At 38.0% G+C, this 17,755-nt stretch overlaps 1 long non-coding RNA gene across 1 annotated transcript; it reads right to left on the reverse strand.

The window, feature by feature from the left end:
• Nucleotides 1-709: 709 nt before the first annotated feature.
• LOC134484558 (uncharacterized) lies at nucleotides 710-14,371 on the reverse strand. The gene is made up of 3 exons (XR_010062006.1): nucleotides 13,899-14,371; nucleotides 11,780-11,881; nucleotides 710-900 (listed from the first exon to the last, which is right to left on the reverse strand). It is a non-coding gene; the product is annotated as an uncharacterized LOC134484558 (long non-coding RNA).
• Between the last annotated feature and the right edge of the window lie 3,384 nt (nucleotides 14,372-17,755).

Genomic DNA, 17,755 nt, shown 5'->3' on the forward strand with positions numbered 1-17,755 from the left:
TCTTAATAACGATCCTACAATAATTCTTAAAATTATATCAATGGTTATTAAGCTCTTTTATAGTGGGACTGCTATAAGTCTCTTTCTATTAGTCAAAATTCCAGTGACAACTCTGCCAGTCTCCCAGGTGTCACCATTTAATTGTTCTGAGAGGGTAACCAGACTTAATCCTACTCAGAACACATTCCAAGAGGTTCCAAAACAGTTATCAAGAGTCAAACAAAGAGATCAAACGATTTGGTACAGGTGAAAGGACACAAGATAAGATATTGACTGTGTTTTTCAATATATAACTTCACTAACAACTATGGTTTAGGATCTTCAGTGAGCCTGTGGAGCTGACACTCGTGATGAATGTTTAGCCAGATAATTACTTCTGATGGATAATCGTGATGTCATGCCCCACCACCATGATGTCATGTCCCACACCCATGATGTCCCGCCCCCTTCCCAGTGATGTCATGCCTGAGTCCCTTGCTAGAATGGTTGCATCTATTCACCAGGTAGCATTCTGAATGCTGCCCTGGAACCACACTCCTCCAGGCTCCTACCATTTATACTCCCTCCTTCTATCCTCTCCCCTTCTTATCTGAGAGAGTGGAGGACCCCTCTGGGTTCACCCTCTCCCCTGGCACATCAAGTCTCTACTCAACTAGATTCATCGTCTCCCACCAGGTCCTGAAAACGCAGCCCGGGTAGGAGAACAGGATCCACAGACAAGCGACTGGTTTAGTGACCCCACCTGAAGATCATTGTGCTCCTCTGTCTCTGTCTGCCCTTCCCTCAGCCCTTCAGTGAGACTCACTGAGCTCCATTCGATATTTGGCCGTATGTCTGTGCACCTGTGTCAGTCGGCTGCTCCGTTGAGTCTTGCAGAGGACAATAATGCTACCCTCCTGTCTGCAAACATAAGAAAGGACCATTAATAATGTCAGGGTTTGCCGTTTGCCCATAGGATAAGTCTCACATCCGGCCACTTACCTTGTCGCCATTCCCTCATTTCCTCTTCCATCTCTGTACTTGTGTTTCTTATAGAGAGGACAAATTCTGGGTCAAAATTTTGGGAGTGTGTTTGGGTTATTATCCTTCCACCTTGGGTCCTCTGTGGCTATGGAAAGTGACCATTTCAGTACCCGTATCCCCACTGCTACGAATCTCAGCTAAAGTCACCCTCATGGATGCTGGGGTAGCCTCACACATCCCAGATTGCAGGCAAATAATACAGATATCACCCACCCTGGACAGTCACTGATTTCAGTTTATTCTCTTGGCCCTCTGTCCCTCTTGCCCGTCTCTCCCAAGAAATGATTCTCAAACCCCATTTCCCTTCCCATCCTCTCACCACCCAATCCTTTCCTTCCATCTGCCTACTCTCATTATTTTATTCATCTTTCTGAGTGAAATTTAAGCATTTTCTTAGGCCTTTCTTCTTGTTTAGCTTCTTTGGTTCCGTAGATCGTAGCTTGTGAATTCTGTACTTTATGGCTAATACCTTCTTTTAAGTGAATATGTACATGTTATTTTGTGTCTCAATTACCTCATTCAGAACAATACTTTCTCATTCCATCTACTTGACTACATCCTCACAATGTACTTATTTTCATAGCTGCATAGTATTCCATACTATAAATGAACCACATTTTCTGTAGCCATTCTTTGGTTGAGGGGCATCTGGGTTATTTCTATTTCCTTCTTATTATGAAGAAAGCAGTAAGGAAACTTATGGAGCACATGTCCTTGAGGTATGGCAGAGGTCTTTTCAGTTATAAGGCCAGGAGTAGTATAGCTAGGTGTATATATATATATATATATATATATATATATATATATATATATATATATATAGGTTTATATGCAACTTAAACAAAGTTTAACTCCATGTGTAGCTCACAAGTTAATGTGAAATGCTGAGGGCAGAAATTTTTACACTTCAGTTTGCTTATATGGTGAATCACTTTGATCGATTTTCATAGACTGAACCACTCCTGCAGCTACAGGAGGAAGCCTACTAGATGGCACTGGATGGAATATTCATGTGTCCTTGGATTTTGTTTTCTATAATTTTACCTAGTATTTTTTCCACCTATGTTCTTAAGGGAAGTTCGTCTGAAATTCTTGCTGTGTTAAGTCCTTTTGTGATTTAGGTGTCAGGGTGACTGTGCTGTCAAGGAATAAGTTTGGCAATTTTCCTCCTGTTTCTGTTTTTTGGAGTATGTTGAGAATTCTTTGAAAATCTGGTAGGACTCTGTGCTCAAACAATCTGGCCTTGTGGCTCTTTCAGTGGGGAAACTTTTAATTACTCTTTTGTCTCTTTAGGTGTTGTAGAGCTATTTACATAGTTTATCTTACCTCAGTTTACATGTGGTCAGTGTTATCCATCTACAAAATCATCCATTTCATTCAGAGCTTCAAATTGTGTAACCACCAGGTTTCTGAAGTGAGACCTAAGGATTTTGTGACTTTCATCAGTGTCCATCGATGTGGCTCCCTGATCATTTCTGATTTGGATGCTATTTCTCCTCCTAGTACATTATCTGTCTTAGGGTTTGTCTGTCTTGTTGATGTTCCCAAGGAACCAGCTATTTTTTTTGTTGATCTTTGTATTCTTTGTTTCTGATGTACCACTTTCACCCCGAGTCTGATTATTTCTTGTTGTCTCCTCCTTTAATATGTATTTGCTTCTTTTTATTTTAGAGACTTAGGGTGTGCTGGGAAGTTGCTAGTGTTGGTTCTCTCTGGTTTCTTTATGAAAGCGCCTTGTGCTGCATATGCATGTTCCTCTTAGCAATGCTTTCCTTATTTCCCTTAAGTTTGGAGAAGCTGTGCCTTCATTTTCTTTGAATTCTAGGAATGCTTTTTTTTATGTCTTCTCTGAACTGATGGTTCTTCAGTTGCGAGTTATTGAATTTCAATGAGTTTATACACTTTTTCTTATTGTTGAAGTCCAGTTTTAATCCATTGTCATCTGAGAAAATACAATGGTTAGCACAGTCTTTCTGTATCTCTTGTGGCTTTTTTAGAGTGTGAGAACATGGTCAGTTTAGGATAAGGTTCCATGAGGAACTGAAAGGAGAGTGTTTACTTTTGTATTCAGGTGAATTATTATGTAGATATCAGTGAGGTCAACTTAATTGAACCCCGTGTTAGTTACATCATTTTTTTTTAATTTCTGTCTCAATGGCCTGCCCTTGGTAAGAGTAGGACATTGATATTCCCTACTACTCATTTGTGAGGTTCGATTTGATATTTAAGCTTCAGCAATATTGCTGCCTTTGTCTTTGGCATATAGACATCTAGAATCGAGATGGCATTTTGGTGGATTTTTCTTCTGATGCATATGAATTGTCCTTCCCCAACTCTATTGATTACTTTTGGTTGCATGTCTGATTTGCTGGATGTTAGAATATCTACGCCATTTGTTTCTTGTGTCTATTTGCTTGGAAAAGCTTTTCAAACACCTTTGTATGAGGTTGTGTCTATCTCAGTTGCTGGATTGTGTTTCTTGAGTGCAACAGAAGGATAGATCCTGTTTATAAATCCATTGTGATAGCCTGTGTTCTTTTACTATTGAGTAGAGGCCATTAATGCTTAAAGGCATTAATGATAAGTGATATTTAGTTCATTCTATTTTGATGTTGTCGAAGCATGGTTATTTTTTTTTTGATTGCATATTTTTTGGTTTTTGTTTTTTCGATTGGGATGTTTGAGTGTGTATGTGAGTATTAGATATGTTCTGTAGGGTGCATGGCTTTTTTTGTTAACATGTTTCGTTTTTGTTTTTTGGAGGAGCTGTTAGAGTATGTGTGTGAATATGAGAACACTTCTGTAGGTTATGCTGTGCAATTATTAATTTCTAGTGGGAGGCAGGGATGGTTCAATTTCTGAAAATCCATCAATATAATGCACTACCTAATGAAAATAAAAGAAAAAAATCACATGATAATCTGATTAGATGCTGAAAAGGCTTGCAAAAATATTCGAAACCCTTTTCATGTTAAAAGGATAAGAGCGAGCAGGGATACCAGTCCTATGCAGAAACATAATAGAAGCAATGAGCTGCAAGTCGGTACCCAACATCAACCTAAATGGAGAGAAACATAAAGCAATTCCATTAAAGTCAAGGACAACGTAAGGATGCCCACTATCAGTAGAGTATTTGAAATTCTATCCATGGTAAAAGAATGGTTCAAATTTGGTTCTGACATGGAGTATGGCCAAGGCCTGAGAATGAGAAATGGCATAGAGATTTAGAACTCCTGGGTTATGGCCCACTCTTCAGCACAGCCTCATTGGACCTTGGTGAGTAATGAACCCAACGAGGACTTCATGCAGAGTGTTGCTCAGTTATACCACTCATATCTCTCTTAATCTAAGAAGTGCATGAAAATCCTCATGGAGATTCCCACCACTCAAAAGGCAGCACCATTGGTATTGGCAATAACAGTGGTCAAGGTCATTTAGGGATTGCCTCTGGGGCAGATCAGTGCTTCCATCATTGCCTGAAGAAATGTACAATGGTCAGAGACGACCACAACCCTTAAAAAGCTTTTGGGAAAATAAAATTGTTCGTGAAGCTGGCTAAGATGTTTTCACTACTGTCTCTGATGTAAAATATATATATATATATATATATATATATATGGAACAATTTGAAGTTCGGAAAGGCTGGGACCTTTTAAGGTCAGGGATCAAGAACAATGGTGGTACAGGTAATGGTGTGACTGTCACAGAAGCTGGACTGTTGATGACTCATTTCTGACCCATTTTTACCCTCAGCTTCCTGATAAGATTTAATAAGGATTTCCAATCACAGACGTATATTCTGATCATTTAAAGCAGATATGACGTTTTTATACAGATGTTTAGATTTCTTTTTTTTTTTTTAAGATTCTTATGAGGGTACTTTTAATGATAAATAATACAATACTTAACCATTGCTCTAGAAATTCAAATTGCTGCCTACAGTGAAGGGAAACCAACTGAAAAAAGTACTTTGTTTGTTCTTTGTTACTTTATAACAAATTGCTTACTTATGAAGTTACGTTGGCCTTGGGAGTAATTTGTTTTCTCTACATGTATTATGTAATACTAGGTCTCATACAGTGTTGGGTACCACTTTTTTCACCATCAAGCAGGAGAAGAAAATTAGTACATGTTCACATTTGCAATTTTTAACGGCTTGAAAGATTTCACTAGGATATCAAAGCTACTTGTTGTGGTTTGCCCTGAAGTTATCTGTATTTTGATGCTAAATCCACTGGCCCAAGGATAGTTGCCTAGTCTTGTACTCAGAACTCAGGTGACTTCACAAGAACCACCTCCCATTGAATTTGTAAAGTACATGTGAGGGGCAGGAACAGGATAGAAGGAATCCTGTCATTGGAGGAGAAGGATGGATGGGCGGGAGAGATGTTTGAAAGGAGAGGAGGAGACTAGAGGAAAAGGGAGAGACAGGAAGAGGAGAGGGTGAGAAGCCATTGAAGGTGAAGTCAAGATTCTGCTCTCTGTATTTACAGGTTGGTATTAATGTTCCTAAGGGATAGATGGTGAAGTGCTTTGTTTGTTTAAGTGGGCAATTATATCTTATTAATTGGGTCAAAATTATTGTGTTGTGTGTTCTTTTACATGAGGGTTTGAGGATAGGAAAGTGTGTAGCCGCAAGAGACACTGGGCAGCCAAGGAGTGGGGATGTGTTTTCCCAAAGATATCTACCAGATATCATGGGACAATATGGTGCCAGTGCTAGCGGTGTAAAAGGCAACATTACTTTTTTCTTTTCTCTTTTTACAACAGATCATGAACCAAGGTGATGATCAAGAATCCAATAGCATTCCTTAGAGTTTACTGAAAAGTTTTATTTTCTAAGTAAGAGGACACAGGCTCTATGTTAAGGCATGTGATAACTTAAGGCCAGGAATTCAAATAATGAAAAAGCGAAGCAGCCTGTACTGACAGGCTGTAGGTCCGCTGCTCTGTGATAAGTAAGGGCAGCTCAGAGAGTTAAGAGATTAAAGCTGCTTTTTAAAGAAAGTTGTTTAGAAAGTTTTTCAGGATACTCATATTCTTTTTAAGGTGGGCTCCAAGTGAATTTTGGGATTAAATCCTAGCTACACAAGGTACTTCATTATTAAAGGTATTATTAAAAAGTGATAAAATTTGGTTTTAGAAAGAAGAGTGTAGGGACATTTCCTGAAACAGGGGGGATTTTCATAAAAGCTTCAGAACTTAGATAAGGAAAAATTAGTCACTACCACCAAGTTGAGAGTTGTGATAAATGTCTGTAACAGCAGGCAGAGTGAATGCAGACATATATTGTAGAAGTTATTAAGGTTAAAGAAAAATCTGTGGCTCCGGGTAGAGAGCTTAAGTGATGGATATATTTTGGGCTAAAGCCCTGAGTTTTAAGTTGCATATTGATTTTAGAATTGATAGAATGTTGTGGTTTGCCTTGAAATTTTCTCTGAATTTGTTAAATAAAGGCAAGAGCGTGAGATTTGGACAGAGGGAAATGTCAGGAGCAAGAGGGGGATTAGATTCAGAGAATAGGGTTAGAGAGAACAGTTGCTGACAGTTGAGCCAGTGGAACCTGAGCAGGAGGGGGAGAGGATGGCACAGTTGGGAGTGTGAAGGGAGGAGAAGGAAGCAAGGAGGAGAAGGGAATGGTTTAGAGATAGGATGGGGAACTGAGAAGTGTTAGAAGAGACCGGAGATGGAGATAGGGGAGGAGAAGGAAGCTAGGAGGAGAAGGGAACGGTTTAGAGACAGGATGGGGAACTGAGAAGAGTTAGAATTGACAGGAGATGGAGAGAGGGGAGAAGCTAGGAGTCTTTGTAAGAGAAAGAGAAACTAAAGCATGAAAGGGTTGATATATTTGGGAGAGTGAGTAAAGAAAGAGAGAGAGAGAGAGAGGAGAAGCAAGGAGTCGTTGTGGGAGAAGCTGGAGACTTGGTAAATATAAGGTGCAAGGGATAGATGGTACCGGGCTTTGTATGTTTAAGTGGGCAATTATATCTTACCAATTGGAAATAAGATTATTGTGTGGTGTGTTTTTATATGTAAGAGTCTCACTGTAAGAAAGTGTGTGGCTGGGCTGTGTTTCTGCCAAGATATCCAGCAGATATCTGGGGCACTGAGGTGTGGAACCCAAGCAGGGTAAACCAACCAGAGAAAAACATTTACTGTTTCATTTTTATTTTTTATTTTTTATTTTTATTAATTTTTACAACAACAATAGAAGGTGCTTAAGTTTGTTTTAAGGAGAGTAAAGAGACTACCTGAATCACGTGGTGATTTTCATCTGTGGTTTGAAACTTAGGGAAAAATTGGTCTTATTTTGCAGTTTGTGTCTGACACTGATATCTGGGAGATAGAATTGTTTCTAGTTGAGACTTCATCATCTCAGTCTTTTCACTAGTAATAATCTGAGTTCCATTCCTTGACAGTGACCTTTTAGATTTCTGAATCAGTAGGTGTGATTAGGTGGCAGATTTCTTTACTTTAATTTCTTTTATTTTTTTTAGCAAATTTTATTCCTTTTTTCAATTGGATAATTCTATATTTACAATTCAAATGTTATTTCCTCCCCAATTTCCGGCCCATAAGATCCCTAAACTGTCCCTCTCCCCATTTCTACAATGTCCCTTACTGCTCCTTGACATTCCCTTGAACTGGGAGTCAAACCCATGGAGGATGAAGGGCTTCTCCTGTTGATCCACAAAAAAGCCATCCTTTGCTACATATCCAGTTGGAGCCATAGGTCTGTCCATTTAGTCTTTGAATATTGGTTTAGACCCAGAAAGCTCTGGTTCATTGGCATTGTTGTTCTTATGGGGTTGAAAACCACTTCAGCTCCTTTAATTCTTTCTCAAAATATACCAACAAGAGGTCTGTTTTCAGTTCACTGGTTTGCCACTTGCATTCACTTCTCTGCTTGACAGGTTCTTCCTGTGTCTCTCAGGGAAGATCTATATCAGCTTCCTTGCAGAATGCACTGCTTAGCTTTATCAACATTATCTAGTTTTTGTGGCTAGTAAATATACATTTTTTGGCTCGTACAGCTGGTTAGGTGCAATTTCAAAATGGATTCTGCACAACTATGTCAAGATTTTATAATCCACAAATGAATATGACCAATAGACTCCCTCCTGTTCATATGAACATATTGGTTTTGAGGTTTTACTGGACCTAAAGCCATTCCTCTCACTGCCCATCCTCCTGAATATTATGTTTTGCCTGTAGAAATAATCATGGTAGAACATCCAAAACCCTCAAGACAGGGACTGGGAACACAGGAAGGTAGATATATGAGAACTGATATCTAATGGGACAAGAGAACTGCATTCTACACTCCATGGTGTTTTTTGCATTACTGATGTCTGGTAATTTTTGGATAAAATAAGGTTTAGGGAGTTTATCCTTTGAAGTAGGTACATAATATTTAAATTATTATACTCTATAGCTGAGTCCCCTTTGTTGAAAAAATCATTTAAAAAATTGGAATTGGAAAACAGAAGTTTTGAGTACACATTCAGGAATATATTTATAAAGTCCCCTATCAAGGAATGTAAAATAAGAAAATGTAATGTGAAATTCATTCAATTAAAGGTCTGTAGAAAAAATACTGGCTTGTGGAAAACATAGAAAACCTAGGAAATTGAATTGTATGTCAGAGGAATGGAATTGGGAATAAAATGATTGTCCAGAAGAATCTACTTCACCCCATGTTCCTAGATCCTTTCTCTGTATGCCCAGTGCCTGACCTTCTACATTTACAGCATGTATACACTAATGAAGCAAGAAATAGTTTCTAACTTTAGGGAGATGTAGTATGTAAAGGTGTCCATTGTATAACCAATTCTATATGGGTGATCCCCTTCCCATCCTCCCCCCATTACCTCCAGCCCCCCAACAATCACGTTCACTGGGGATTTAGTCTTAGAAGGACAAAGGGCTTCCCCTTCCACTGGTGCTCTTACTAGGATATTCATAGATGCCTATGAGATTGGAGCCCAGGGTCAGTCCATGTATAGTCTTTGGGTAGTGGCTTACTCCATGGAAGCACTGGTTGGTTGGTATTGTTGTTCATATGTGGTCTTGAACCCCTTCAGGGTCATCCAGTCCTTTTTCTGATTCTTACAACGCAGGTCCCTTTCTCAGATCATTGGTTTGCTGCTGGCATTCGCCTGTGTATTTGCTGTATTCTGACTGTGCCTCTCAGGAGAGATTTACATGTGGTAACTGTCAGTCTGCATTTCTTTGCTTCATCGATCTTTTCTAATTGGGTGACTGTATATGTATAGGCCCTATGTGGGGCAGGCTCTGAATGGGTGTTCCTTCTGCCGCTCATTTGATCTTTGCCTCCCTATTCCATGCCAAGTGTATTCTGGTTCCACTTTTAAAGAAGGAGTGAAGCATTCGCATTTTGATCATCCGTCTTGAGTATCACGTGTTCTGTGCATCTAGGATATTTCATGCATTTGGGTTAATAGACACTTATCAATGAGTGCATACCATGTGTGTTTTTCTGTGATTGGGTTACGTCACTCAGGATGATATTTTGCAGTTTGATCAATTTGCCTATGAATTTCATAAAGGCGATGTTTTTGATAGCTGTGTAATATTCCATTGTGTAGATGTACCACATTTTCTGTATCCATTCCTCCCTTAAAGGGCATCTGGGTTCTTTCCAGCTTCTGGCTATTATAAATAAGGCTGCTATGAACATAGTAGAACACGTGTCTTTTTTTTATATGTTTGGGCATCTTTTGAGTATATCCCCAAGAGAGGTATAGCTGGATCCTCAGGTAGTTCAATGTCCAATTTTCTGAGGAACCTCCAGACTGATTTCCGGAAGGGTTGTACAAGTCTGCAATCCCACCAACAATGGAGGAGTGTTCCCCTTTCTCCACAACCTTGCCAGCACTTGCTGTCACCTGAGATTTTGATCTTAGCCATTCTCACTGGTGTGAGGTGAAATCTCAGGGTTGCTTTGATTTTTATTTCCCTTATGACTAAAGATGTTGAACATTTCTTTAGGTGTTTCTCTGCCATTCCGTGTTCATCAGCTGTGAATTCTTTGTTTAGCTCTGAACCCCATTTTTTAATAGGGTTATTTGACTCCCTGCGGCTGTCTAACTTCTTGAGTTTGGAGATATATATATATATATATATATATATATATATATATATATATATATATATATATATATATATATATATATGCGCCCTCTATCTGTTGTAGGATCGGTAAAGATCTTTTCCCAATATGTTGGTTGCTGTTTTTTCCTAACCACAGTATCCTTTGCCTTCAAAAGCTTTTCAGTTTTATGAGATCCCATTTGTTGATTCTTGATCTTAGATCATAGGCCATGGTTTCTTCAGGAATTTTTCTCCAGTGCCCTTGTTTTCCACACAGCATGCACTTCTTAGCATCATCAATCTTATCTAATTTTGGTGTCTGAAATATATATAGAAAATGTATGCACACACACACACACACACACACACACACACACACACATTTTGCTGGCTCCTACAGCTAGGATGTTGGGTGGAATTTTAACATGTTTTCTGGGAAACTAGGTCATGAATGTAGAATCACCAAATGACAATGTCAAATAGACTCCCTCCTGTTCTTATGAAACTATTGAAGTTGAGGTTTATCTTGACCTCAAGTGATTTTTCTCCCTGCCCATCCTCCTGAATCTTATGTTTTACCAGAAGAAAGAATCGGGGTAATTTATTTAAAACCCTCAAGTCCGTCCCTGTGAACTCAGGAATTCAGATATTAGAGTACTGATATCTAATGGGACTACAAGAAACATAATCTGTAGTTCATTTTGTCCTTTGCTTTACTGATGTCTGGTAATATTGGGATAAAATTATGATTTGGGAGTTTATCATTTGAATTAGGTACACTATATTTAAAGTCTTAGATTTACTCTATAACTCGACCCTCTTTGTTGCCAAAATCAGTGCAAAAAATGAATTGAAAAATACAGTTTTTGAGTACACAAATATATATATATATATATATATATATATATATATATATATATATATATATGTATATATATACACAAAGGAATATATACAAAGTCTCCAATAAAAGAAGTACAATAAGAAAGTGTAATACAATATTCAGTCAAAATACTGTAGGGCAAATTCTGTCCTTTAGGAAACAGAAAACCTAGGAAATTACACTGTATGTCACAGGAATTGAACTGGGAATAAAATTATTATCCAGAAGTATCTCCTCTACTCTGTGTGTCTAGATCATTTCTACCCCTGCCAAGACCCTGACTAACTTTGTCCATTCAGAACATGTAAACAGTAATGAAGCAAAGTGAAGTCTCTAGCTTTAGAGAGACAGAGTACATAAAGGATTCCCCTGTGTTACAGGGCACATACCTGGAAACGGCACTCTCGAAACTGCTCAATGTAAAGAAAGCTGTTTAGAGGTAGGCCATGGAAATTCTCAGTTACATCATCATTAGGCCCTCCATGAAAAAATCTCTTGTATCTTGCAGATCCCTAGTTTCTCCTGTGATATCATGTTGTCATGTCTGCAATGCCTCTCGTATATTCCTTCAGTACCTATAGGTTTTACTAATTGGCCTCTATTTCAGAGGAAACATCAATTTGGGAGTAAGAATAAAGAGGATGAAAAGCTCAGAGATGGGGAGAATGAAGATGGACTTCTGTCTTGGTATAAAAAAAGGAAGAAATATGTCCACCCAGAGAAATCTCACTGAGTCCTTGGTAGGAGTTGAGTAGTTACCTTGAAGAGATAGAATTGATCTGAGCCTTCCACACATGGGATCAGGAGCTCGGAGCTTGGAGCATGTCAGAAGCATCTGGACTTCCCTGCTTCTAGTGGTTCCTGTTAGTCAGAGAGTTTATATCATTAATATCTTTATCCCAAAAACCAGGCGTTGTGAAGGGCACTGTTCTTTTCCTTAGAGCTGATGGCTTTTATTTTTTTTTTTTTTGCTCAGAAGAAAAAGGTCCTAAGGAAGAAGTGAAAGACAAGTATTGTGTCTTCAGCTCAGAGTAAACTCCTCGATTATTTGGATACCTATAGTGCAGTTTGACTCTGATACTGGTATTCGGGAGAGAGACATGTTTATAGTTCATCCTATCATTTTTCCACTAATATTACTCTGTCTCCCATTGCCTGGTTGTGACCCTTCAGATTTCTCAGTCAATATGTCTGATTAGATGGCAGTTTTCTTATCTTTAACATATTTAATTCTTTTTATTTTTAGCAATTTTTTTGCTTTTTTATTTGATTTTTCCATATTTACATTTCAAATATTTTTGCCTTTCCCAGTTTCCTGTCCATACGATCCCTCCCCGTCCCCCCACACTTCTTATATAATTCCCCTTACTGCCCTTTGAAATTCCCTTGAATTGGTAATAAAACCTAGGTTAGACCCAGGGCATCTCTTTCTATTGGTGCCCAGCAAGGCCATTCTCTGCTACATATGAAGTTGGGGCCATAGGTCTATCCATGTACTATATTTGAATATTCATATATTACAAGAAAACTCCGGTTCATTGGCATTGTCTTTTTTATTGGACTGAAAGCTCCTTCAGCTACTGTAATCCTTCCTCAAAAATCTACCAACAAGAGATGTGCTTTCAGTTCATTTTTTGCTACTACAATTCACTTTTGTATTTGACATGTTCTAGCTGTGTCTCTCAGGAAAGACCTATATCCATATCTTCTGATCATGCAATTTTAAGTTTCATCAATCTTATTTAGTTTTGGTGGCTGATATATATATATATATATATATATATATATATATATATATATATATATACATATATATATGTATATATATATCTGTATATCTATATCTACATCTGCATCTCCATCTCTCTCTCTCTCTCTCTCTCTATATATATATATATATATATATATATATATACCCATATACATATATATGTATATATATATATATCTGTATATATATATATCTGTATATCTATATCTACATCTGCATCTCCATCTCTCTCTCTCTATATATATATATATATATATATATATATATATATATATACATATGTAACCTACAGATATGAAATTAGATGGAATTTTAACATGGATTCTGGGGAATAATGTCAAGAAAGTAGAATCTAAAAAGGACAGTGCAAAGTAGACTCTCTCTTGTTCTTATGAACCTAATGAAACTGAGGACCTCAAGCCATTCCTCACTCTTCCAAACCTCGTGAATCTTATGTTTGGCCTGAAGAAAGAATCATAGTCAAGTATCCACAACACTCTAGTCTTGCCACGGGAACACAGTAAGGTAGATAATGCAGGACTGGTATCAAATTGGAATAGAGAACCGAATTCTACAGTCCATGTTTTTTTTTTTTTTTTTTTGCTTTACTGATGTCTGGTAATTTTGGGATAAAATTAGGATTTATGAGTTTATCATTTCAAGTAGGTATACAATATGTACAATGTTATACTCATTCTAGAGCTGGGCCACATTTGTTTCCAAAATCATTGCAGAAAAAGGAATTGGAATACCGAATTTTTTAGTACACATTCAGAAATATTTATTAAGTCCCATATCGAGGAATGTACAGTAAGAAAGTGAAATACAATATTAATTCAATTGAAGGTCCGTAGTGAAAATACTGGCCTTTGGGAAGCAGAGAAAAGATACAAAATTGAACTGTATTTCACGAAATGTACCTGGGAATAACATTAATATCCAAAAGAATCCCATTCATTCTATGTTAAAAGACCTTTTCTACCCATTCCAAGCCCTTGACTAATTTTTTCTGTTCAGAGCATGTAATCTCATATAAAGCAAAGCGAAATCTATAGTTTTACAGAGATGGAGGATATAAAGGTTTCCACTGTGTCACAGGAGACATACCAGGAAAGGACACCCTCAAATATGGTCAATGTAAGGAAAGCTGTTCAGCACGTAGGCCATGGCAGTTCTCAGTGATATCATCATTAGGCCTTGCCTGAAAAATCTCTTGTAACCTGGAGAGATTTTTCTTCTGTGATGTCACAATTGTTGTCATGACTTCATCTGCATCTCAGGTATTCCTTCAGTACCTCTAGGGTTCAGTAATAGGCATCTAATTCAGAATAAACATCCATTTTGGAGTAAGAACAAAGAGGATGAAAAGATCAGAAATGGGTAGAAGGAAACTGCCATTCTGCCTTTGTCTAAAAAAGGGAAGTAATATGTGTGCTTGGGAAAACTCAGTGACTCCTTGGTAGGGGATGACTGGCATTGCTGAACAGATAGCCTTGATCTGAGCCATCCACATATGCAAATCAGGAGCTGGGACCCTCTCAGAAGCATCTGGACTTCTCTTTTCTTATGGTTCCTGTAAATCAGAGTTTTTATATAATCAATTTCTTCATTCCAAAAGCTAGTTGTTGGGAAGGGCACAGTTGTTCTCCTCAGAGCTCATGGCTTTTACTCTTTTTGCCCTGAAGAAAAAAGTCCAAAGAAACAAAGAAAAGACATGTATTGTGTCCTCAACTCAGTGTAAATGCCTCCATGCTTTGTATACCTGTAGAGCAATTTGTGTCTGACACTGATATCTGGAAGGGATATAGTTGAGACTTCAACATCTCAGTCTTTCCATTAGTATTACACTGAATACCATTTCCAGACAGTGACTGTTTGGATTTCTCTGTCAATAGGTTTGATTATCTGGCAGGTTTCTTTTCTTTCTTTCATTTTTTTTTATTTTTAATACAATTTTATTGCTTTTTTATTTGGATATTTCTACATTTGCATTTCAAATGTTATTTCCTTTCCCAGTTTCTTTTCCATAATTGCCCTATCTAAATCCGCTAACCTTCTTATATAACCCACCTTACTGCCCCCTGACTTTCCCTTGAACTTGGAGTCAAACCCAGGCAGTACCAAGGACTTCTCCTTCCATTGGACTTCTCCTTCCATTGGTGACCAACAACGCTATCCTTTGCCACAGATGCCGTTGGAGCCATAGTTCTATCCATGTATAGTCTTTGAATATTGGTTTAGTACCAGAAATCTCTGGTTCATTATCATTGTTGTTCTGATAGGGTTGAAAGCACCTTTAGCTCTTTTAATCCTTTCTCAAACTCTACCAAAAAGATGTCTGTTTTCAGTTCACTGGCAGCATAGACTCCTTAGCTTCATCAGTCTTATCTACATTTGGTTGCTGAGTGTGTGTGTGTGTCTGTGTGTGTGTGTGTGTGTGTCTGTGTGTGTGTGTGTGTGTGTGTGTGTGTGTGTGTAGAGCTGAACAATGAATTCTCAACTGAGGAATATCCACATTCTTAGCCACTAGGTAAATGGAAATAAAAAAAAATCCTGAGGTTCCACAGCACACCAATCAGAATGGCTCAGATATATTTGGTGCCTCATACAGCTAGGGTGATTCGTTGATTTTTAACAAGGATTCTGTGAAACTAGGTCAAGAATTTAGAATCCACAAATGACTAAGCCAAAGAGACTCCATCCTATTCTTATGAACCTATTGAAGTAGAAGATTCACTGGACCTCAAGCCCCTCATCCCTCAGCCAATGACATGAACCTTATTTTTGGACTGCAGAAAGAATCATGGTAAAGCATCCAAAACCCTCAAGTCTGGCCCTTGAAACACAGGAAGATAGATATTAGAGAACTGCTATCTAATGCGACTACAGAAATGCATCATATAGTCTATGCTGTCGTTTCTTTTACTAATATCTGGTAATTTTTGGATAAAATAAGGATTTGGGAGTTTATCATTTAAGTAAATACAAGATATTCAGAACTATAGAGCTGGTCCCCTTTGTTTCAAAATCATAACAAAAAAATGGAATAGGATAATAGAACATTTGAGTACACATTCAGCAATATATATATTCCACTATCAAGGAATGTACAAAAATTTTTAATAAAATATTCACTAAACTAAAGGTCTGTAGGGAAAATACTGGCCTTTAGAAAAGAGAGATATCTGAGGAAATTGTACTATAAGCCAGAGGAATGGAACTAGGGATAAAATTATTATCCAGTAGAATCTCCTGCACTCCATATTCTTAGATCTTTGGGACACATGCCAAGGCCCTGACTAACTTTCTCCATCAGAGCATGTAACCACTAGTGATGCAGAGAGAATTCTGTAGCTTTAGAGAGATGGAGTACATTAAGGTTTCCACTGTGCCAAAGGAGACAGACCTAGAAAGGACACCCTTGAATCTGGTCAATGTAAGGAAAGCTGTTCAGTAGGTAGGCCCTGCCAGTTATCAGTGACATAATAAATAGGCACCACCTGAAAAATCTGTTGTAACTGGAGAGCCCTAACTTCTTCTGTGATGTAACAAGTATTGTCCTGACAGGAACTGCCTCTCAGATATTCCTTCAGTACCTCTCCAGTTTACTAATAGGCCACTTATTCAGAGTAAACAGCCATTTGGGAGGGAGTACAAACAGGATGAAGAGATCAGAGAAGAGAGGAAGGAAGCTTGCCTTCTGTCTTACTATTAAAAAAATGAAGAAATAAGTGGTACTGGGAAAGTTCAGAGAGCCCTTGGTAGGGGTTGAGTGGTATCACTGAAGAGATAGACTTGATCTGAGCCTTACTCATATGGGAATCAAGAGCTGGAAGCTTCACTGAAGCATCTGGACTTCCCTGTTCTAATGGTTCCTGGATGTCAGAGGATTTATCTCATTCATTTCTTTATTGCAAAGCCAAGAGTTTGAGAGGGCACAGTTGTTTCTCTGAGAGCTATGGCCTTTATTATTTTTGTCCTAAGAAAAAGGTCCTAAAGAAGAAGGATGGACAAGTATTATGTCCACAGCTCAGAGGAAACTCCTCCAAGATTTGGATACCTATAGTGCAGTTTGTGTCTGACATTGATATCTGGGAGAGAGAAGTTCTTCTAATTGAGACTTCCATCATCTTTGTCTTTCCACTAGTATTACTCTGAATACCACTATAGATTTCTGAGTGAATAACTGTGATTAGTTGGCAGTTTTCTTTATTTTTATATCTTTCTTTCTTATTTTTTATAAAATTTTAGTGTTTTTAAAGTGGATGAGTCTATATTTACATTTAAAATATTATTTCCTTTCTTAGTTTCCTGCCCATAAGATCACTACCTGTCACAATCCTTTCTTATCTAACCATACTTCTACCCCTTGACATTTCCTTGAACTGGGTGACAAACCAACGTAGGACCAAGGACTTCTCCTTCCATTGCTGCCAGCAAAGCCATCCTCTGCCAAATATACATTTGGAGCCATAGGTCTGTCCGTGTTCATTCTTTGAATATTGGTCTATTACCAGAAAGCTCTGTTTCATTGACATTGTTTTTCTTTTGGGGTTAACAGCACCTTCAACTCTTGTAATCCTTTCTCAAAACCTACCAACAAGAGGTCCGTTTTCCGTTCACTGGTTTGCCACTAACATTCACTTCTGTATTTGACATGCTCCAGCTCTCTCTCAGGCAAGACCTATATCCAGTTCCTGGTAGAATGCACTTAGCTTCCTAAATCTTATCTAGTTTTGGTGGCTGATTTTATATATATATATATATATATAAAAGTATATATATATATACTTTTGGTGGATCCTACTGTATGAATTTAGGGGGAATTTTATCAGAGATTCAATGAACTGGGTCAAGAATGTAGAATCCACAAATGGAATTGGCAAATAGATTCCCTCCTGTTCTTATGAAACTATTGAAGTTGAGGTTTCCCTGGTCCTGAAGCCATTCTTATCACTTCCCAT

Source organism: Rattus norvegicus, assembly GCF_036323735.1.
Source record: "Rattus norvegicus strain BN/NHsdMcwi chromosome Y unlocalized genomic scaffold, GRCr8 chrY_unlocalized_1, whole genome shotgun sequence".
In the NCBI taxonomy this organism is placed as follows: Eukaryota; Metazoa; Chordata; class Mammalia; order Rodentia; family Muridae; genus Rattus; species Rattus norvegicus.